Raw genomic sequence first — 24,214 nt, 5'->3', positions numbered from 1 at the left:
GACATGTTCATTTACTATCAAGCAGAAAAGTTCAGTTTTGCATTGCAGAAGTTGGATGATGCAGGGGACCAACAACTGGTGATCTTTTGGACCTCACTAGTCATGAAATATCAACAGGAATTCACATAAAGACAATTTATTGAAGACTTTGTTCATCTAGCTATGAACGTTCTCAATAGTGTTGTGAAACCCAGAATCAGTGAGGAGATCAAATGAATTCTGCATCTATCAGACCAAGAAAAGACTGCAGATTGGTAGCTATATCAAAACTACACAGAGATTAGAGTCTATGAATGCGAGTTGCCCCCCTATAAACTCCCCAAGTAGCTCCTAATGAGGATCTTTTAAATGGAGTATATCAGGAAGATGTTGAACTCATATGACATCCACTTTGTAGTTGTCAAGAAGAAGGCACAATTTAGAATTAAAACACAGGTGGGCCCATGTTTGTGCAACACAACGACAACAGGTGAGGAGGAAGATAAGATACTGAAGGATATGAAGTTCAGCTTGAGCTTCACATGGTCTTATGACCCTTGTGCATCATTTCAAAACTCCGAGTGGACAATAAAAGCACTCCCTACATCCATACTTCTAGGCTATACATAGAAAAATATGGCAACGAGTTGGAGTGGGCAGAAAATACCCTGCAGGAAGCTGAAGAGAAACTTGTCTCTACCTCTAGTTTGCAGACTCCTATCCCTCAGGAGAAATAAAGAAAAATGCAGAGGGAGGAAGGATCATCATCAACCACTAGGAGTGAAGCTAAAGAATTTATAATTAGTTATAGAAAGATACCTAAGGTGACTCACAAACTGGAAGTAGACAAAGAGAATGAAGAACATGCAGTTATCATCATCATAGATTCACCACCTGCAACCACCAAGTTCACTACATCTCCTTATGAACCTTCATCTTCATAGGGTCATAAGGAGACTGAGTTAAAATCACACACTGTCTAAACAAAAATAGAAAATACATTTTTTGACAAGTATAGAGAAATAAAGCTCAGGAATGAAATCTTGAAGAACAACACGTACAACCAATTTTGGAAGTAGACTTTCAGATCTCGAAGTAGATTGCGATCAGTGTTTGATAATGAGCATGGGAAAATGCAGATGGCCTTTCTTGAGGCCCAGACTTCATAGCCCAAATCAGTAGCAGACTACAAGAGCACCACCTTTGAGCTCAGTACAAAGGAGATACATCCCATTGATCAAATAGATATGCACAAGCAAACTGGTGAGATGATATCCTCCACTTTGACCAACACTGCTATGTCCTTATCCAAATTGCACTTTTCTTTTGCAAATGTACAATCACAGTTGAACATGGAGAAGGTCTCCTCCTTGGCCAAAGAAAATAGGATCAAGTCTTTGGAAGACTTGGTGATCAAGATAGGGTATGACCCTAAAGATGTTAACGTTGCTGAAGAGATTATTAGGAAGAAAAACCTGGACATTGCAGCATTAAGGAAATAACTCAACCTTCCAACTACAGAAGATCCAATGACCAAGGAGATTGAAGAAGGTGACGCTAAGAAAGCAGAAATGATGAAACTAATTATTGACCACAATATACAGATCAGACAAATGGAAGTAGAGTTGGAAAACCCGATAAAGGATAAGGAAGACAATTTGAGGATGGCCATTGTTCCCTTTGATGTTGTACCTCTTTCTCAACTGTTATTGATATTAGGAGCAACTACTGCATCTACTACTTCAACCCAGACTCCCAGTGCTAAACAGGTGACATAGACACTGCAAAACATGTCATTGCAGTCAAAGGAAACTGAGACTTTGCAGGGCCAACTCAAAACTTTGGAAGTCCAGAAGGCCAAAGTTGAAGCTGCTCGGACTACTGAAGTGGAGAAATCCCAAATATTGTTGGAAAAGCTGTGCCAGGTAGAGAGAGACAATTCAATTGCCTAGACCTTGGCCTAAGCCAAGGAAATGATTTGGATGAACATACTTGACTCAATGAATGAGATTTGGTCTTCTATCAAAATCATATTTGAGCAGAAAGAGTTAATAGAAAAGACCACTGAAACTATTGTGCATGGAAGGGAAAAGCTAGGAGAAATGTCAATAGAAGCTTCCAATATTATCAGATCCTTAAACTCAAAGTCCAGATATGAGCTAGAGGAAGTGGGAATCAGTGACAAAACTGCTACCATTCTAGAAGTCAAGAAAGTCTTGACAAAGAGAAATCTCATTGACCAGTTGGAGTAATGGCGTGAAACCTTGGAGCTGCAGGTGAATAGATTTACAAACAGGATTGAAGCCTTAATGAAGAAGGGATTGCCCAGTGTTTATGTCATCAATGACAAGTTGATCACTCAAGAGGACTATATCCTAAATATGAAAGAGGTAGCCAAAAGCAACATTAAATTCAGTGGAATCAAAGGGAGTATGACAACAAAGGAATTTATGGAGACCATGTCAAATGACTTTCATGTGTAGAATGAGGTAAAACATATTTTTGCTGTGAAACCAACTTTTGCTAAATATACAGAGGTAGATGAAATCTACCGCAGGGTAACAAATTTAACAGTACCAGAGGAAAAGAGATGGGAAGAGTTACTTGATTTACTAGATTAAAGAATACACTGGAGTAGTAAAACGATTTTTCTAGCATAGCAGATTGCATGAGAGTCAGTTCAACATCACATTCTATTTTGGGATGACTCAACAATTGAAACCATCCAAACAGGGCCACTATTCTCCTCAACAACCTACACGGCCTATTCTTGATATTAGTTTGTAACTAGGCCAATACGTTGTTGGTTTGACAGTGATTTTGTAAAGCATTATTGTAATTTTTATTATAAATACTTCATTGTTTGAAGTATTAGTGTTGATTTCCGAATGTAATTTCTACTGCATATTGTAATTTTGAAGTACTGGAGCATCAGTAATACAGGGACTGTTGGCATTATGATACAGGTGTTGTCCTTGATGGAAACTCATTCAGATGACAGTTCACAGTGCAACAGCAAAGGATTACAGATTAGACTCCAAAGAATGAAAAAAGAGAGGTATACGCAGGTTCACTTTGTCCAAAAAGCGCATACACGCGGGTTAATAGAACAAAAGGAGCGTATAACATATACACGCACTTTCACAGGAAGAAAAATGTGTACATGTTGGAAAACCAACTTTTTGGTCCGAGGTATTTGGTCCAAGGTATTTTGATCCAAGGTATTGGTCCAAGGTATTGACCCTAGGTATTTGGTCCAAGGTATTGGTCCTAAGTAGTTTTGGTCCAAGGTATTGAGAAAGGCCTAAGAGTATATAAGGAGGAGAAGATCATTAGGCCAGGGGTGCAAGTTGAATATCTTATGAAGTATGCAGGTTATGGGCTTATGGTGCTTTGCTTGATCTGAACTAAGGATGAAACTTAGCGGTTGATGAGGGATAAGATCTAATGATGGATCGAGATCTTAAGGCCTTAAATGAATTATCATTATGTGGTTTGACCATGTATAGTCTAGATCTAAATTACTGATGCATGTTTTATTCTATAAATGTTATGATCTGGGTATGACTGATGTCTGGAATAGCTGCAAAGTTCTGAGTTGATATTTGCAGATCTGTACGCTGGTTTGCTTTGGTAAAAGCATGTATACATGCTAGTTCGGCTCATTAGAGTAGTGTATACATTATGAAATATGATATTTGAATTTGTAGTTGGTTCTAGTTGATATTTGAATGATTGGGTTTCCACCTTAAATCTTGGTGTTCACGTGTGTTTCTTATATGTGATGGTTTGTTCTGTTATTACTGCACCTGGTTACTATTTATATGGTTAATGAAGTACTGATGCACTGATTAAAGATCAACATATGATGAATTAACTGAATCATAAGTTTGCTAGATATACGCTGGTTGCCTTAAATACAGTTGCGTGTACATGTGAGTTACGTTTATTGAAGTAGTGTATATAAATCAGAATATGGAAATGAAAAAGTTATAGATTGTAAATATTGATTCCACCCCCCCGCCATCTCAGTATTATTTCCAACAATTGGTATCAGAGCAGGTCCTTCAAAAGAAGCTTGATTGCTTGAAGGAAGATCCATCAAGATGAATAATCACGAAAGCATGGGAGCCATCAGACCGCCAATCTTCGATGGAAGCAACTTTATTTATTGGAAATTAAGAACCATAACCTATCTACAATCTCTTGGAATAAATGTCTGGGAAATTGTGGAAGGAGGATATAACTTTCCAACAACAATTCCTACAGATACGATAGGTAAAAAGCAATATGAAACAAATGCGAAAGTTGTCACTATTTTATTGGGAAGTTTGTCAAAATCAGATTTTGTCAAAGTCATCAAGCTCAAATAAGCCAAAGAAATATGGGACAAAATCATTCTGAGCTACGAAGGAGACTCTTAGGTAAAACGTGCTAAGCTTCAAACTCTTAGAATTCAGTATGAAACTCTTAAGATGCATAGTGATGAAAGCATAGCTAGTTACTTCCTACATATAGATGAGGTTGTCAATTGTATGAAGAATTTGGGTGAAGACGTTAAGGAAGTTACCTTAGTTGAGAAAGTTTTGAGATCCTTGTCTGCTAAATTTGAATCCAAAGTGTCTGCCATAGAAGAAAAACAGGATCTGCAGAATATCAGTATGATGTAGCTTCACGGAATCTTAACTGCCTTTGGGATGAGAAAAGGAGGACCATTAGATATGAGAGAAGCTGCATTTAAAGCATCAGTAAAGGGAAAAGAAAAATAATAACACAATGAATCAGGACACATTTTAGAAGAAGAAGATGAGGTAAATTTTGTCAAGAAGATTCAACGGGGTTCTGGAAGGTTCAAGGGTAAGCTACCTTTCAATGCTTTTCTTGTGGTAGATTTGGTCATTACGCTGCTAGATACCCTCATGTCAAAGGAAAGATGTATGCAGAAGGTAATAGAAGTTATTATACTCATGATGATAGTGATGGCTTGTCCAATAGTGATGAAGATGATCAAGAAATTAAACTACTCATGTCATATGAAAGTAATGCCTTAGAAAAGGAAGATTTCCTTAAAGAAATCAGTCAACTTAAAATTAGTTTGGTAGAAAAAGATACAGTCATAAACACAGTGACACATCAACTCACTGAAAAGGACAAACACAATGAAGTATTAGAATGTGAAGTAGTAAGTCTACAGAAAGAACTTGAAAAGACAAAGACTCTGAATCTTAGATTTTCTAAAGGATCAGAAACGTTAGATGAAATCATGAAAGTTCAGTGTTCGCCCATTATAAATACTGGTCTTGGTTTTCATGAAGGTGAATCTAGATCACAAGATGAGGTAAGGAACTCCAATGAAAAATCTGAAATGCTCAACAAGGAGATAAAAAGTCAACCCCATCAACAACCAAGGAAAGAAATTCTTCAAAGAAAATCTTTTACTCCTAACTGTGGAAGTGATAGTCAGTTATTTCCTTCGATGAATGATGTTGAATGTTTTATATGTCATAATTTTGGACATGTTGTAGCTAGATGCAGAAGTAGAATGGTTCAAGACCGTCACACAGAAAGATCATCACGTTCCAGGTTCTTTAAGGGATATTGTTTTGGTTGCAATATGTTTGGTCACAAAGCTATTGATTGCAATAGAAGGAATAGGAATCATGTAAGATTCTATGCGTGTAACAAGTTTGGACATAAAGTAAAGGAATGTAGGAGAAAATTTCAGACACCAAACCAAAAGGAGCATACATCATCACAATCCATGTTGTGTTTGTTATTTTATTTCCACGACTAGCCTACATAGTTAATCGGGGGGTTAGAGGGAGGGCGGAGCCTTCCTTTCATCACACCGATTGCGTAGAGGGGGGGGGGGGTCACAGCGGGTTTGAGGGGTGTAGCTAACCCTACTCTATGGGGTCTGGGGCAGCGCCTTGGAAAATTTTGGGTTTTGAACCTATGTTAGGTTGGGCGGACCCACCTATGGTTTTGTGCATGATTTTCGCACATGTTTTTGGATGCGATGGTTTTTGGTCCATGGTATTGGACGCGATGGTTTTCGGTCCATGGTATTGGATGCTTCAACATGTATAAATATGTATTATAACATTGAAAGGAACATAATGAAAAATCAAGTTGGTAGTCCCAGTTTTGGGATCCAGGGGAAAATCTCTGTGTATATGTGTTTTATGTGTTATGCTCTCGCATTGTTTATTTTATGTGTTTTAGAATTTGTATGTAGGTAATTTCTGTACGGGGTTAAAACCTACATTTGGTATCAGAGCTGTTTTGGCTTCAAGGGGACGCCTTTGTTGCTGAGGGGTTTCGCTCGGGCCTGTGGTAGACCCTGTTCAGTGGGAGATCTATGAGATCGATTCTGGTGGTGAAAGAAGATGGCGAGAAGTGGAAAGATAGAGATTGAGAAATTTAATGGTCAGAGTTTTGAGTTGTGGAAACTCAAGATGGAGGATCTGTTTATAGATAAATATCAGTGGATCATGGTAGATCTGGGTACTAAACCAACGGGAGTGTCTGATGAAGAATGGAAGATGTTGGATCGGAAGGCAAAGAGCACAATATGATTGTGTGTCTCAGATTCAGTATTGCTGAATGTATCAGGGGAAGCTACAGTGAAGGTTTTGTGTCACAAGTTAGGGAAATTTTACCAATCTAAGTCTTTGGTGAATAAAATGTTCCTGCGGAAAAATTTGTATAACCTGAGGATGAAAGATGGAGACTCGATGACAGAGCATCTAAACGCATTTAACACTGTGGTAAGTCAGTTAGAATTTGTTGATATTAAAATTTCAGATGAAGATAAGTGCATTAGTTTGTTATGTTCTCTACTAGATTCGTGGGAAAATCTGGTTATTGCAATAGGTAGCAATGCAACTTCCTTGCAGTTTGATGAAATAGTCTCATCCTTCCTGACGGAGGAGATGAGACGGAAAAATATGGAGAGCCAGAATGGTGATGCCTTGTCTGTATGAGGATGGTCCCAGAACAAAAACAAAAATAAGTCATTGAGTTGGAGATCTAAATCTCTAGGAAAACCTGTAAAGGTGGTGTGCTGGAAATGCGGAAAGGAAGGGCACTACAAAAGGGACTGTAAATCTAAAGCTCCTGATAAAGGAAAGGGATCTGATGATGCTCCTTCTGCAGAGGCGAAAACCATCTCAGATGAAGGTGGGTATGTGTACTTGGCTTCTTCAAGTACACATGTAGATCATGAGGCATGGTTGATTGACTCAGGTGCATCCTTTTACTTCACTCCCCATAGGGAGTGGTTCTACGAGTATGAGAAATACGATGGTGGTGATGTCTTCTTAGGGGATGATAGGAAGGCTAGAATCATTGATAGTGGAAAAGTAAAGTTGAAGTTGTAAGGTGGAAGGGTTAGAACACTTCCGGGTGTTCTACATATTTCTGCATTGGTAAAAAATCTGATTTCTGTAAGCAAGTTGGATGATGTAGGTGTAAAAACAATGTTCGAGAAGGATACCTGCAAGATGGTTCGAGGAGCACTGGTATTGATGCGGGGAGTTCGGATTGGAACTCTGTACAAGTTTCAAGGTAGCACAGTTGTTGATGGGTGCAACAGTTTTGTGGTTCCTAAAAGTGGAGAAGAAAATCTAGTGGTCTCTGGAGAGAAGACCATGTTGTGGCATCAAAGGCTTGGACATATTAGAGAGAAGGGCCTTCAAATACTTCATGGTAAAGGTATGAGTAATAGCTCTCTGGATTTTGATTTCTATGAAAATTGTGTATATGGGAAGTAGAATCGGGTGAGTTTCCCTTATGGTGGTAAGAGGGCGAAACATATATTAGAGCTTGTGCATAGTGATGTGTTTGGACCTATGAAACTTCCATCACTGGGTAAGTCTGTGTACTATGTATCATTTATAGATGACTTCTCAAGGAATACATGGATATATTTCCTTAAGAAGAAATCTAAAGTCTTTGACAGGTTTAAAGAATTCAAGGCTCTGGTGGAAAACCAGACAGAGAAGAAGATAAAGGTGTTGAGGACAGGTAACGGTAGAGAGTTTTGCAGTAAGGAATTTGAAGAATTCTGTAAGAAGTGTGGTATAGCACGGCAGAAGACTACTCCATATACACCTCAGCAAAATGGAGTTGCAGAAAGAATGAACAAGACATTGATGGAAAGGGCAAGAAGCATGCTCAGTGGTGCTGGGTTAGGACAAGAATTCTAGGCAAAGGCAGTGGTGACATGTTACCTGGTTAACAGATCACCTTCATCAGCGCTGGAGGATAAAAATCCACAAGAGGTATGGACTAGTAAGAAACCCTCTCTTTCACATCTGAGGGTATTTGGATGTGATGCATATATACATGTTCCAAAGGAGAAATGAACCAAGTTGGATAGTAAATCTGAAAAGTGCATATTTATTGGGTATAAGGATGGTTTAAAGGGTTATAAGCTTTGGAACCTAGTAATAAGGAAGGTTGTGTATAGCCGAGATGTGGTGTTCAGAGAGGTGAAAGATGTTATTAAACATGAAGTCCAACCAAAGGAACCTGAGAAGATAGAGTTTGAGCTAAAGGAAGAAGAATCAAACTCTACAATAGAGGAGGAAACAGAAGATGAAGAGCCACAAACTCTGGCATGAGAAGATCAGTTCGAGAAAGAAGGTAGCCAGATAGGTATAGTCCATCTTCTTTCTATTCAAATTTTGCTTTATCTATTACTGATGATGAGCCCAGAATCGTGAAGGAAGTAGTAGATTTAGAGGATGGAAAACTCTGGAAAGAGGCCATGGTTGATGAAATGGCATCTTTGCACAAAAATGAGGCTTGGGATCTGGTGGAGTTTCCAGCTGGAAGGAAACCCATTGGAAGCAAATGGGTGTTCAAGAAGAAGACAAATACAGAAGGAAAGGTGGAGAAATACAAAGATCGGTTGGTAGCAAAAGGTTATTCCCAGGTGCTGGGAATTGATTTTGGTGATATTTTTTCTCCTGTTGCCAAGGTAACTTCTATTAGATTACTTTTATCTATTGCTGATTCTTTTGATTTTGAGGTAGAACAGATGGATGTGAAGACAACATTTCTTCATGGGGATCTGGAAGAGGAAATCTACATGAAGCAACTTGAAGGCTTTGCGGTGAAGGGTAAGAAAGAACTGGTGTGCAAGTTAAAGAAGTCTCTGTATGGGTTAAAATAATCACCAAGGATGTGGTATCAGAAATTTGATACATTTATACGGGGACTTGGCTTCACCAGAAGCAAAGCAGATTACTGTGTGTATTTTAAATTAATTGGTGATCGTGTTATTTATTTGGTCTTATCTGTGGATGATATGTTGCTAGTTGGAAATCGCAAAGAAATTATCCAGGATTTGAAGACCCAATTGTCCTCCAAATTCGACATGAAAGATCTTGGTGCTGCAAACTATATTTTGGGTATGGAAATTAAAAGATATTGGGCAAAGAGGAAGCTCTGGTTAAACCAGAGGAAGCATTTCGAGACAATATTGCAGGGATTTAATATGCAGGATAGTAAACTGGTGAAGGCTCCTATTCCTATAGGTGTAAAGCTATTTGCTAATCAGTGTCCCAAGACATAAGAAGAGGAAGAGGACATGTCCCGTGTTCCATATGCAAGCGTAGTCGGAAGCCTGATGTATGCAATGGTCTGTACTAGACCAGACATTGAACATGTAGTGGGAGTATTGAGCAGGTTTATGCCAAAACCAGGAAAGGAGCATTGGACAATAGTGAAGTAGATTTTTAGGTATTTGCATGGCACAAGTGATTATGGTTTGTGCTACCAAGGAAGACTAGGATTGGATAGAGTGTTGGATATTCATGGCTTTGTTGATGCAGCCTGGGCTGGAGATCTGGATCAGTGAAGATCTATAAGTGGGTATGTGTTTAACCGATTTGGAGGTGTAGTCAGTTGGATGAGTAAGAAACAACCTGTAGTGGCACTATTAACTATAGAGGCAGAATACATGGCAACCACTCATGCAAGCAAGGAAGCAGTTTGGTTGCAGAGATTGTGTTCAAGTATGGGGTTAGTACAGGGAGCTATAAGGATAGACTGTGATAGCCAAAGTACAATTTTCTTGGCAAAGAACCCTGCATATCATTCAAAGAAAAAGCACATTGATCTTCAGTATCACTTTGTGAGGGATATGATAGAAGACAAAAAGGTGTTGCTGGTAAAGGTGGACACTTTGAAGAATATTGCAGATGCATTGACAAAATCTGTGAGATCTGAGAAGTTCTCTTGGTGTAGAGAAACAATAGGTGTTGCAGGGTTAGATAAATGACTAAGCTCTCTTGTGGCCCCCTGTGGAAAGAAAAAAATAAGTGGGAGAATGTTGGGTTGTGTTATATTCTTTCCACGACTAGCCTACGTAGTTAACCTGGGGGTTAGAGGGGGGGCGGAGCTCCCCCTTCATTGCGCCGATTGCGTAGTGGGGGGGGGTCACAGGGGGTTTGAGGGGTGTAGGTAACCCCACTCTATGGGGTTAGGGGCAGCACTCTAGAAAATTTTGGTTTTGGAACCTATGTTAGGTTGGGCGGACCCACCTATGGTTTTGTGCATGATTCACATGTTTTTGGATGCGATGCTTTTCGGTCCATGGTATTGGATGCTTTGGCATGTATAAATATGTATTATAACATTGAAAGGAACATAATGAATAATCAAGCTGGTAGTCCTGGTTTTGGGATCCAGGGGAAAATCTCTGTGTATATGTGTTATGCTCTCACATTGTTTATTTTATGTGTTTTAGAATTCATATGCAGGTAATTTCTGTACGAGCTTAAAACTTACAATCCAAGGTATTGAAGAAGAAAAAACTATTGTTATAAAGATGTGGCATAGCTCAATCTATAGACATAACAGACCCAGGGGAAGCTGAAAGTGTAAAACTCCAGTATTCCAATTTTCATACGCAGCAATTATGAAGAGAAGTTGCGTATATACGTGAATTAGAAGCTGCACAGTCGCGTATATGGTGTTCTGAGGAAAAAGTAGCGGGACAAACTCAGGAAAAGGAGTCTGATATGGTTCAGTCACTTATCTGCTCTGTTTGATGATGGTTACAATTTGATGATGATTTGTAGAAATGTGTTGGTGCTAAAAAGTTGATGTATATCTTATTAATGAAGATACCTTGATGACTCTCACCGATATTTGTAATGATTAGATCTGACAATGAACAGTTGGCATAGGTTCAGGGGGATCATATGCTTCTAATAATGCATTGTTGGCATTATCTTAGAAGATTTTGGTATAGATCCACATAGTTGTTTTGATTCAGGTGACTCTTTTGATGATGGAAATATATAGGCTGTTGATGGTGCAGATCATATATGGTGTATGATAGTTGCTGATGACTATCATGGTCTTGTTTAGATCGGTTGTCCTTGTTATAAATTTCATGTATATCATTTGATGTAAAGGTCATCAAAATACCTAATTTGTAACCCCACTATGCATGACAAGGATGATGTAATATTTACTATGGTATATCCCCACTTAGTTGGGTGGATGAGTCAAAATTGGTGTATCACCACTTGGTTGGGAGATTGATGTATGTATGAGTCATTGGTGATAGGAAGGTCATAATCACTTAGTTGAGTTATAGAGTCATGTTATTCTTTTGGAAAATATTTTTGCAGACTCTGCATGTGCTCATGGGGAGCATGGACGGTTTAGTGCATCTCAGCATGTACAAAGGGGGAGCTCAATCAGAGAATTCAACATGTACTCGGGGGGAGCATGGAAAACATAATGTATATCAAAGGGGGAGAATATCTTGGTCTTCCCTTTGCCCTTGATGTCAAATGGGGAGAGTGCCTTGGTGTTGTTATTGCCATCAAGTCCAAAGGGGGAGGTTATTGGCATTATGATACAAGTGTTGTCCTTGATGGCAACTCACTCAAATGACAGTTCATAGTGCAACAACAAAGGATTAGAGATCAAACTCCAAAGAATGAAGAAAGAGAGGTATACGTAGGTTCACTATTTCCAAGAAGCGTATACACGCAGGTTAACAGAACAAAAGAAGCATATAATGTATACACGCACTTTCACAGGAGGAAAAACGCGTACATGTTGGAAAACCAAGATTTTGGTCCGAGGTATTTGGTCCAAGGTATTGACCCTAGGTATTTGGTCCAAGGTATTGGTCCTAAGTAGTTTTGGTCCAAGGTATTGAGAAAGGCCTAAGAGTATATATGGAGGAGAAGATCATTAGGCAAGGGGTGCAAGTTGAATATCTTATGAAGTATGCAGGTTATGGGCTTATTGTGCTTTGCCTGATCTGAACTAAGGATGAACCTTAGCGGTTGATGAGGGATAAGATCTTTTGATGGATCGAGATCTTAAGGCCTTAAATGAATTATCATTATGTGGTTTGACCATGTATAGTTTAGATCTTAATAACTGACACATGTTTTATTCTATAAATGTTATGATCTAGGTATGACTGATGTCTGGAATAGCTGCAAAGTTATGAGTTAATATTTGTAGATCTGTACGCTGGTTCGCTTTGGTAAAAGTATGTATACACATTGGTTCAGATCATCAAAGTAGCGTATACATTATGAAATATGATATTTGAATTTGTAGTTGGTTCTAGTGGTTGTTGCAGAGTTCTGGGTTCTGCTCTGTGTTCTGGTGACTGTGTTTTGATGATAGTATTCTGAATGTTCAGATTGGTTGATTGTGATTTGCTTCAGTGATGATGGGCCTTCAATGATTCAGTTGTGGGTGATTCAGAGATTGATGATTGAGTTTCAATGATTGGTTAATGCAGATGTATTTGATGGTTGTATTGTAGTGGTGATTGATTTTGAGCTTCAATGTTGTTGATGGGTCTAGTATGAAAATTGGATGAAACGTGGCCTTCAGATTGTGGTGTTGTGTTCTGGGAGTATCCAGTCTAAAAATTCATGAAACGTGGTCCCTAGAGGAAGAAAGAAGGTCGTAGCCTTTTGTAGGTCGGCGCCTACGTACTAGTAAACATATCGGCTGGTACAAGAGCTAAGGGGTTGTAACTCCCTTCTAGTAGAAGCTGGAGAACGAGAGAAGGTTATAGCCTTCTGCAGGTGGGTGCCTACGTACTAGTATGAGTTTGCACCAGTATAAGATTGTAAAAAGGTTTTTTTCTTATATTAAAAGAAGACAACAGCAGGTGGTTTTTGTCCCACATTGGGTTTCCACATTAAATCTTGGTGTTCATGTGTGTTTCTTATGTGTGATGGTTTGTTCTGTTATTACTGCACCTGGTTACTGTTTATATGGTTAATGAAGTACTGATGCATTGATTAAAGATCAACATATGATGAATTAACTGAATCATAAGCTTGCTAGATATATGATGGTTGCCTTAAATACATTTGTGTGTACACGTGAGTTACCTTCATTGAAGTAGCATATATAAATCAGAATATGGAAATGAAAATGTTATAGATTGTAAATACTCATTCAACACCCCCCCCCCATCTTAGTATTATTTCCAACAATTGGTATCAGAGCAGGTCCTTCAGAAGAAGCTTGATTTCTTGAAGGAAGATCCATCAAGATGAATAATCATGAAAGCATGGGATCCATCAGACCACCAATCTTGAATGGAAGCAACTTTATTTATTGGAAAATAAGGACCATAGCCTATTTACAATCTCTTGGAACAGATGTCTGGGAAATTGTGGAAGGAGGATATAACTTTCCAACACCAATTCCTATAGACATGACAGGTAAAAAGCAATATGAAACCAATGCCAAAGCTGTCACTATTTTATTGGGAAGCTTGTCAAATTCATGCAGCTCAAATCAGCCAAAGAAATATGGGACAAAATCGTTCTGAGCTACGAAGGAGACTCTCAGGTAAAACGTGCTAAGCTTCAAACTCTCAGAATTCAGTATGAAACTCTTAAGATGCATAGTGATGAAAGCATAGCTAGTTACTTCCTATGTATAGATGAGGTTATCAATTGTATAAAGAATCTGGGTGAAGAAATTAAGGAAGTTACCTTAGTTGAGAAAGTTTTTAGATCCTTGTTTGCTAAATTTGAATCCAAAGTGTCTGCCATAGAAGAAAAACAGGATCTGCAGGATATCACTATGACGCAGCTTCACAGAATCTTAACTCCCTTTGAGATGAGAAAAGGAGGACCATTAGATATGAGAGAAGCCTCATTTAAAGCATCAGCAAAGGGAAAAGAAAAATAAAAACACAATGAATCATGACACATTTCAGAAGAAGAAGATGATGTAAATTTTGTCAAGAAGCTTCAACAGGGTTCTCGAAGGTTCAAAGGTAAGCTACCTTTTAAATTCTTTTCTTGTGGTAGAGTTGGTAATTACGCTACTAGATGGCATCATGTCAAAGGAAATATGTTTGCAGAAGGTAATAGAAGTTATTATACTCATGATGATAGTGATGGCTTGTCCAATAGTGATGAAGATGCTCAAGAAATTAAACTACTCATGGCATATAAAAATAATGCCTTAGAAAAGGAAGATTTCCTTAAAGAAATCAATCAACTTAAAATCAATTTGGCAGAAAAAGATACAGTCATAAACACAGTGACACATCAACTCACTGAAAAGGACAAAAACAATGAAGTATTAGAATGTGAAGTAGTATGTCTAAGAAAAGAACTTGAAAAGACAAAGACTCTAAATCTTAGATTTGCTAAAGGATCAGAAACGTTAGATGAAATCATCAAAGTTCAGCGTTCACCCATTATAAAGATTGGTCTTGGTTTTCATGAAGGTGAATCTAGCTCACAAGATGAGGTAAGGAACTCCAATGAAAAATCTGAAATGCTCAACAAGGAGATAAAAAGTCAACCCCATCAACAACCAAGGAAATAAATTCTTCAAAGAAAATCTTTTACTCCTAACTGTGGAAGTGATAGTCGGTTATTTCCTTCGATGAATGATGTTGAATGTTTTATATGTCATAATTTTGGACATGTTGCAGCCAGATGCAGAAGTAGAATGGTTCAAGACTGTCACATAGAAAGATCATCACGTTCCAGGTTCTTTAAGGGATATTGTTTTGGTTGCAATATGTTTGGTCACAAAGCTATTGATTGCAATAGAAGGAATATGAAACATTAAGGAATTTAGACTTCTGTGATCCATAACCTTGTCTAGATAATCTTCGGCAAAATCACATGATCAATCTTTTGTCGACGCGTTTCGAACCAACCAGTGTGGTTCATCGTCAGGACAAGTTGAAGAACTGATCTGGCTTAGCTGATTAAATAGAGTGTGCAAAGACTCCAATGGTTATATTGCAACGGCTAATTTTGACCTGAGGATCAAAGTCAAACCACTGATTTTATTATTAATAGAAGTTAATTGAATAATATAATAAATTTATTGTTTAAAATATAATGGTCATTATATCTTCGAATTTATTAAATAACCTATATTTATTATTAACCCTAAATTATTTAAATATAAATAAATAGTATTAAATTACTTATTATTCTTAGAATTTAGTTACAATAGGTAACTTGGTATTTATTTAATAATAATTGTTTAAATTAAAGGGTCCAATGGTAACTAGATAATGGTAAACTAAATAAAATAAAATTATAACTTCATATAACCTATATTTATTATTATTCCCAAATAATTTAAATACAATAAATAGTATTAAATTACTATTATTATTATAATATAGTTACAATAGGTAACTATGTATTTATTTAATGATAATTATTAAAATTAAGGGTCAAATAAATCATTTTTATTAATTATCTAAACGGCCTATTCGAAACTAAAATACTAAGTTCATACAATAGTTTAGTTTATTAATAATCTATATTTACTTAATAATTTATAATTCTAATATTATAAATCATTATTATGTAAATTAAAGAACATGTTTATTAAAAATATTATATCCATTAACTTAATATTATATCATATATTCCTAATAATTTCTTGTTTATCATTTAAACCTCTTATAATTAATTTTAATGGACATAAATTACTAAATTAATTATAAGAGGTTTAAATGACAAACAAGAAATTATTAGGAATATATGATATAATATTAAGTTAATGGATATAATATTTTTAATAAACATGTTCTTTAATTTACATAATAATGATTTATAATATTAGAATTATAAATTATTAAGTAAATATAGATTATTAATAAACTAAACTATTGTATGAACTTAGTATTTTAGTTTCGAATAGGCCGTTTAGATAATTAATAAAAATGATTTATTTGACCCTTAATTTTAATAATTATCATTAAATAAATACATAGTTACCTATTGTAACTATATTATAATAATAATAGTAATTTAATACTATTTATTGTATTTAAATTATTTGGGAATAATAATAAATATAGGTTATATGAAGTTATAATTTTATTTTATTTAGTTTACCATTATCTAGTTACCATTGGACCCTTTAATTTAAACAATTATTATTAAATAAATACCAAGTTACCTATTGTAACTAAATTCTAAGAATAATAAGTAATTTAATACTATTTATTATATTTAAATAATTTAGGGTTAATAATAAATATAGGTTATTTAATAAATTCGAAGATATAATGACCATTATATTTTAAACAATAAATTTATTATATTATTCAATTAACTTCTATTAATAATAAAATCAGTGGTTTGACTTTGATGCTCAGGTCAAAATTAGCCGTTGCAATATAACCGTTGGAGTCTCTGCACACTGTATTTAATCAGCTAAGCCAGATCAGTTCTTCAACTTGTCCTGACGATGAACCACACTGGTTGGTTCGAAACACGTCGACAAAAGATTGATCATGTGATTTTGCCGAAGATTATCTAGACAATATGAAACATGTAAGATGCTATGCGTGTAACAAGTTTGGACATAAAGTAAAGGAATGCAGGAGCAAATTTCAGACACCAAACCAAAAGGAGCATACTTCATCACAATCCAAGGTATTGAAGAAGACACAATTATTGTCAGAAAGATGTGGCACAGTTCAGTCTATAGACATAACAGACCTAGGGGAAGCTGAAAGTGTAAAACTTCAGTATTCCAATTTTCATACGCAGCTATTATGAAGAGAAGTCGCATATATACATGAGTTAGAAGCTGCACAATCACGTATATGGTTTTTTGAGGAAAAAGTAGCGGGATAGACTCAGGAAAAGGAGTCTGATATGGTTCAGTCACTTATCTGCTCTGTTTGATGATGGTTACAATTTGCTGATGATTTGTAGAAATGTGTTGGCTCTAAAAAGTTGATGTATGTCTTATTAATGATGATACCTTGATGACTCTCACTGATATTTGCAATGATCAAATCTGACAATGAACAGTTGGCACAGGTTTAGGGGGAGCATATGCTTCTAATAATGCATTGTTGGCATTATCTTAGAAGATCTTGGTACAGACCCCCATAGTTGTTTTGATTCAGGTGACTCTTTTGATGATGGAAATATACAGGCTGTTGATCCTGATGTTGCTGATGGTGAAGATCATATATGGTGTATGATAGTTGCTAATGACTATCATGGTCTTATTTAGATCAATTGTCCTTGTTATAAATGTCATGTATATCATTTGATGTAAAGGTCATGAAAAGACCTAATTTGTAACCCTACTATGCATGAGAAGGATGATGTGATATTTTCTATGGTATATCCCCACTTGGTTGGGAGATTGATGTATGTATGAGTCATTGGTGATAGGAAGGTCATACTCACTTAGTTGAGTTATAGAGTCATGTTATTCTTTTGGAAAATATTTTTGCAGACTCTGCATGTGCTCAGGGGGAGCATGGATGGTTTAGTGCATCTCAGCATGTACGAATGGGGAGCTCAATCAGAGAATTCAGCATGTACTCAAGGGGAGCATGAACAACATAATGTATATCAAAGGGGGAGAATATCTTGGTCTGCCGTTTGCCCTTTATGTCAAAGGGGGAAAGTGTCTTGGTGTTGTTATTGCCATCAAGTCCAAAGGGGGGGATTGTTGGCATTATGATACAGGTGTTGTCCTTGATGGCAACTCACTCAGATGATAGTTCATAGTGCAACATCAAAGGATTACATATCAAAATCCAAAGAATGAAGAAAGAGAGGTATATGCAGGTTCACTTTGTCCAAGAAGCGTATACATGCGGGTTAACATAAAAAAAGGAGCGTATAACATATACATGCACTTTCACAAGAGGAAAAATGTGTACATGTTGGAAAACCAAGTTTTTGGTCTGAGGTATTTGGTCCAATGTATTTTGATCCAAGGTATTGGTCCAAGGTATTTGGTTTGAGGTATTTGGTCCAAGGTATTGACCCTAGGTATTTGGTTCAAGGTATTGACCCTAGGTATTTGGTCCAAGGTATTGGTCTTAAGTAGTTTTGGTCCAAGGTATTGAGAAAGGCCTAAGAGTATATAAGGATGAGAAGATCATTAGGCGAGGGTTGCAAGTTGAATATCTTATGAAGTATGCAGGTTACGGGCTTATGGTGCTTTGCTTGATCTGAACTAAGGATGAAACTTAGCAGTTGATGAGGGATAAGATCTAATGATGGATCGAGATCTTAAGGCTTGAACTGAATAATCATTATGTGGTTTGACCATGTATAGTCTAGATCTAAATTACGGATGCATGTTTTATTCTATAAATGTTATGATCTGGGTATGACTGATGTTTGGAATAGCTGCAAAGTTATGAGTTAATATTTTTAGATCTGTACACTAGTTCGCTTTGGTAAAAGCGCGTATACACGCTGGTTCGGCTCATCAGAGTAGCGTATACATTATGAAATATGATATTTGAATTTGCAATTGGTTCTAGTGGTTGTTGCAGAGTTCTGAGTTTTTCTCTGTATTCTAGTGACTGTGTTTTGATGACAGTATTCTGAATGTTCAGATTGGTTGATTGTGATTTGCTTCAGTGATGATGGGCCTTCAGTGATTCAGTTGTGGGTGATTCAGAGATTGATGATTGAGTTTCAATGATTAGTTAATGAAGATGTATTTGATGGTTGTATTGCAGTGGTGATTGATTTTGAGCTTCAATGTTGTTGATGGGTCCAGTATGAAAATTGGATGAAACCTAGCCTTCAGATTGTGGTTTTGTGTTCCAGGAGCATCCAGTTTGAAAATTCATGAAACGTGGTCCCTGGAGGAAGAAAGAAGGCCCTAGCTTTCTATAGGTCGGCGCCTACATACTAGTAAACATATCGGCTAGTAAAAGAGCTAGGGGGTTGTAGCTCCCTTCCAATAGAATCTCGAGAACGAGAGAAGGTTATAGCCTTCTGTAGGTGGGTGCCTACATATTGGTATGAGTCTGCACCAATACAAGATTGTAAACAGGTTTTTTTCTTATATTAAAAGAGGACCACAATAGGTGGTTTTTTTCCTGCATTGGTTTCCACCTTAAATCTTGGTGTTCATGTGTGTTTCTTATGTGTGATGGTTTGTTCTATTATTACTACACCTGGTTACTGTTTATATGGTTAATGAAGTACTGATGCACTGATTAAAGATCAACATATGATGAAATAAATGAATCATAAGTTTGCTGGATATACGTTGGTTGCCTGAAATACAGTTGTGTGTACACGTGAGTTACCTTCATTGAAGTAGCGTATATAAATCAGGATATGGAAATGAAAATGTTATAGATTGTAAATATTGATTCACCCCCCCTCTCAGTATTATTTCCAATAGGGACCATTCACAAGATTCATGTAGTGTTTTAAATGGTGATGTGTTTCTTCTGTCTATTTGTTTAAACGTTGTTATTTCTTTCCTCTATTATTCTAAATCATAATTAATCAACAAAAACTGTGATAAATATGATTCTTTATCAAGAGCGCCCTATTTTGGCTTTTGTTAATTTAAATGTTTTCCACTGAAGTTAGATCAAGGAATTCTTAATTTCTCTTTGGTTTCTACTGAACCTTACACTTCTGCTATTCCACAATTCACTTAATTTCTGAAAAGATCCATTTACTGCAACCTAGCTTTCCCTATGAGAACTCGTCTAAAAATTGATGCAAACTCCAATTTAGTTTATAGAATCCATATCCCAATGGAACTATAACACTCAAATCAACCAAAACTTTCAAACAAAACAAACAAGTACAATCATAGCTAGCCTAAAACCTACACTAAACAAAGCTAAATTAAATAGAGAGAACCCTCTCTGAAGTTGGAAGGGCTAGACCCTAGCTTCCAAAGTGGTTTTGATGATGTCCAATGTGTTTACTCCCTCAACCTCAAAAATACAGAATGACAACATAGTGGTGACCATACTGGGAAAGAATACATTTTAATCCAAAACATTATTATTCCCTGGTTTTTCATAAGTATTTCATTAAACAACTGTGATATCATTATTATGAAATACATGAACTGATGTTGTTATTTTGTAAATATTCTATTGTGTCATTGGGTTGATTTTATTTGTTTGATGATTTTTAATAGACCTAGCTCCCGAAAAAAATTTCACTAGATCTCACCCTAATCCCAACCCTGCTGAATTTGTAGATAACCCTAAGAAGCTGGTGAGAAAGAATATTTTACCAAGAGTCAAGGTAGTAATAGCCCATTTTCTATATTCAATTCTCTTCCTGATAATATTCCTTTGTCAAGATCTAATTCTCTTCTATAGAAATTTGAAACTATAAAAGATATAGAGTTTGATTTTCCTTTCCAGCAAAGTTTGCTTAGATAAAAGTCTGAGGCTTTTGTATATCGAACTGTCATAGATAAAGCCATACTGCAACCATACATACCCCAAACCCAACTCTTTGAAACTGATCCTGATCTTGAATATTTACAACAATTTGACAAATTACAAGGTCTAGTTTTAGTTTTGGATCAAGCTATTGAAGAAGCCTTTATTCAACAATCTGTTGAATTTTCGCTTTAACAGTTGCAAAAACCTCTTTGTCTAGTCAATCCTCCTAGTTAGTTCATCTACAACCTCCTAGTTCTACTCATTCCATAGTATCAACATCCTCACCTTTGATTTGTCAAACTGTTATTCCTATTGTCCCTGTAGTTATCAAAAGTACACCTCCATTAGGTCCTTCTTCAAGTCAATCTTCTAGAACAATTATGGCAAGAAGGTATGCACCTTTGGTGTTGTCATGCTAGCTGAATGCTATGCTTGGAGATTATCAATCTAAAATTGTGACCTTTGATAACACTGGTGCTTATACTGCTCAGCAGCATGTGGATAGGATGAATGATGTGTTTGACCTCCAAGAAGTAGATGAAGTTGAGGTTAAAATGAGACTATTTGCCCAAAGTTTAGGAGGTGATGTCAAAAAATGGTTTAGGAGGTTACTTGCATGAAGTATAGCAAAACTTGATGCTTTCTTAGCTAGATGGGAGATCAAGAAAAATCCACTTCAACTCCTAAATGAATATAAAAGATTGAGAAGAAAACCAAATGAAAGTGTGGAAGAATATTGTGAATGGTTTAATATTTTTTACAACGCCATTCCACAAGACATCAAACCCTCCCCTAGCCTAACCCTGATTGATTTTCCAAATGGTTTTGATGTAGACATGGAATATCAAATTAGGGAGAGAGACCCGACAACTTTGGAAGAAACACCATTCCACAAGACATCAAACCCTCCCCTAGCCTAACTCTGATTGATTTTCCAAATGGTTTTAATGTAGACATGGAATATCAACTTAGGGAGAGAGACTCGACAACTTTGGAAGAAACGCAAAAAAATGCAATTAAATTTGAAGCTAACATCCTAGCCAAAAAAGCTAAAATGAATTCTGAACACAGAGTTACCATAAAATAAGAACCTTCTACTTCTGCTATTGATCATAAGATTGATAACTTAGTAAGAGTAGTGAATCAAATTATGCAAAGAGTGAACGTTAATGACCAAATTCAAGTAAGCGAAAACTAAAATGCCCCTCAAACTAGAAACCAAAACTTTAGAAGGAATGTTCCCCAAATTAAACAAAGAGAACAAAAGGGTCTAGACCAGCAGGTTCAGCCTCCTTTTCAATAAAATTACACAGATTATGAGGGGAATATTGTGGAATATTCAGAAGATAATAAGATAAATTTGTTGGGGATAAATGATGATGAAACAATTTTCCTCACTCAAGAGGAGTGAGAACTTTTTCTCATAGCCCAAACTGAATTGGATTGTGAAGAGTCAGATGAATATAAACAAGGGTTTGAAAATTCCATAATGGAAGTCCATAGGCAATACAACCTTAGAATCAAAAAGAATCTGGGCACTTTAAATGCCAAAATCTCAGAAAAACCTACTAAAAAGTCATCTGAAAATGAATTTAGGAAAACCATAGATAATCTTCCTAAGAAAAATGTGGATAATTCTGGTAAGAAAAAGGTGGAAATCCCTGTCAAGAAGGTTGTTGACAGTGTTTCTAAAACTACTCAAATAGATGTCCCAACCACCAGTCAACAAAAAGAGCCTATGACAAAACAAATTACAGAACAACCTGAACTTCCCAATTCAGTCAAGATTCAAACATCGTTCAACATTGAGAATGAAATGGAAAAATTGAAAATCCTGATTCCTCTCACAGAGTTAGTGAGAAAAATATGTACATACCCCAAGTAATGAAAGCCTTAAACATTGGGGAAAACATTGACTCTGTAAATTTGAATGATGACCAGTCTGAACTCTTATTTGGATCGGCAGTTAAAGGAAAACCACAGGAAGGAGGAGTTCCTCCATTATATGTTAGCATGAATATTCATGACAAGATTCTCCACAATGCTATGTTAGATTTAAGTGCATCCCACAATTTAATGCCTAAAGCTGTGATGGAGAAATTAGGACTTGACATTACTAGACCCTACAAAGATTTGTATTCCTTTTATTCCAGCAAAGTTAGATGCCTAGGTCTTATCAAATACCTATGTGTTACTTTAGCCCAAATCCCTGCTAAAAGTCTAGTAATGGACATAGTGGTTGCAGACATTCCCCCTAAGTATGGCATGTTGTTGTCATGCTCATTGGGAGAAAAATTACAAGGGACCCTACAAATGGACATGACCTATGCTACCACCCCAGTTTTTGGGCAGCGAAGGAGACTGTATAGGGAGATCTTAATGAAATTTATGGTGAGTACTTAAGAAAGACCTCAAAATTATCCACTTTATTCTATTCGTTCAGATTTAAATTCGTTTATTATTTACAATGATGGGGATATCAACAATCAAGTAGTCAATTCTGAAATAGAAATTTCTAAATTAGACCCAGCCCAAACACAAATAACACAACTGAAAACTCCTCCTGAACCTCTTTGGAACATGAGTTTTGATGGCTCTTGCAACAAAGATGGTGTTGGAGCAGGAATTTCGGTAGTCAATATAGGAAATAATCATGCTGAGGGTCATTCATACAGGCTTAATTTTCAATGCACTAATAACATAGCAGAGTATGAAGCCCTTATTCTAGGATTGCAATTGTTAAAAAAGTTAGGTGCAAAAAGAATCTCTATACAGGGGGATGCTGAATTAATTATTAAGCAAATTAAAGGGGAATATTCAGCTAAACATCCTAGGATGAGGGCATACAGAAATGTTGTGCTGGACTTCCTAGAAAGTTTCCTTGAACATGACCTTTCTGTAATTCCTAGAAAACAAAACATCATTCCAAACAATTTGGATTTTTTAGCCAGTTCTTGTACAATTCCTTATCCTAATAAGGAATATGTACTGGAGGTGAAAAACCGACTAGATGTACTTGATAACATGAGAGATTGACAGGTATTTAGAAATGATAAACATATTGAGAGTTTCCTGCAATCCAAAGATGAATTTCAAGATGACAGTATTGATTTGGAATCTAAAGTAGATAGTCCAATTGTTGAACATTCTAATTGAGAAAGGAAACTAGATAATTTAGATGTAAGTACTCCCTTAGATAAAGTTGTAAATAAACCAGAATTGCTTGAAATAAACCCAGAAAAAGAAGAGTTTGAAACACTCTAGCTTAAAGATAATAATTTTCCTAGGGGTCTATCTCCATTAGAATAACTATTTGATTTCAATGATGTGGCTAAAAATCCTAAGATTGAGCCCTCAGGATCAGTTGTTGAAGATTGTAATTTAGGTATTGAAAAAGACCCAAAAATCATAAAACTGTCTAAATTAATCCCAACAGCTAAAAAACAAAATTATATTTCTTTATTGAAGGAATTTAGTGATGTTTTTTCTTGGAGCTATGAAGATCTTAAAACTTATGATATTGAAATTATACAACACAAA

Source organism: Pinus tabuliformis, chromosome 9 (assembly GCF_031772625.1).
Source record: "Pinus tabuliformis cultivar Carrire ecotype Pingquan chromosome 9, CPIR1, whole genome shotgun sequence".
Taxonomy (NCBI): domain Eukaryota; kingdom Viridiplantae; phylum Streptophyta; class Pinopsida; order Pinales; family Pinaceae; genus Pinus; species Pinus tabuliformis.
The sequence above is the reverse complement of the archived record's forward strand: the minus strand, read 5'-3'. Positions refer to the sequence as shown.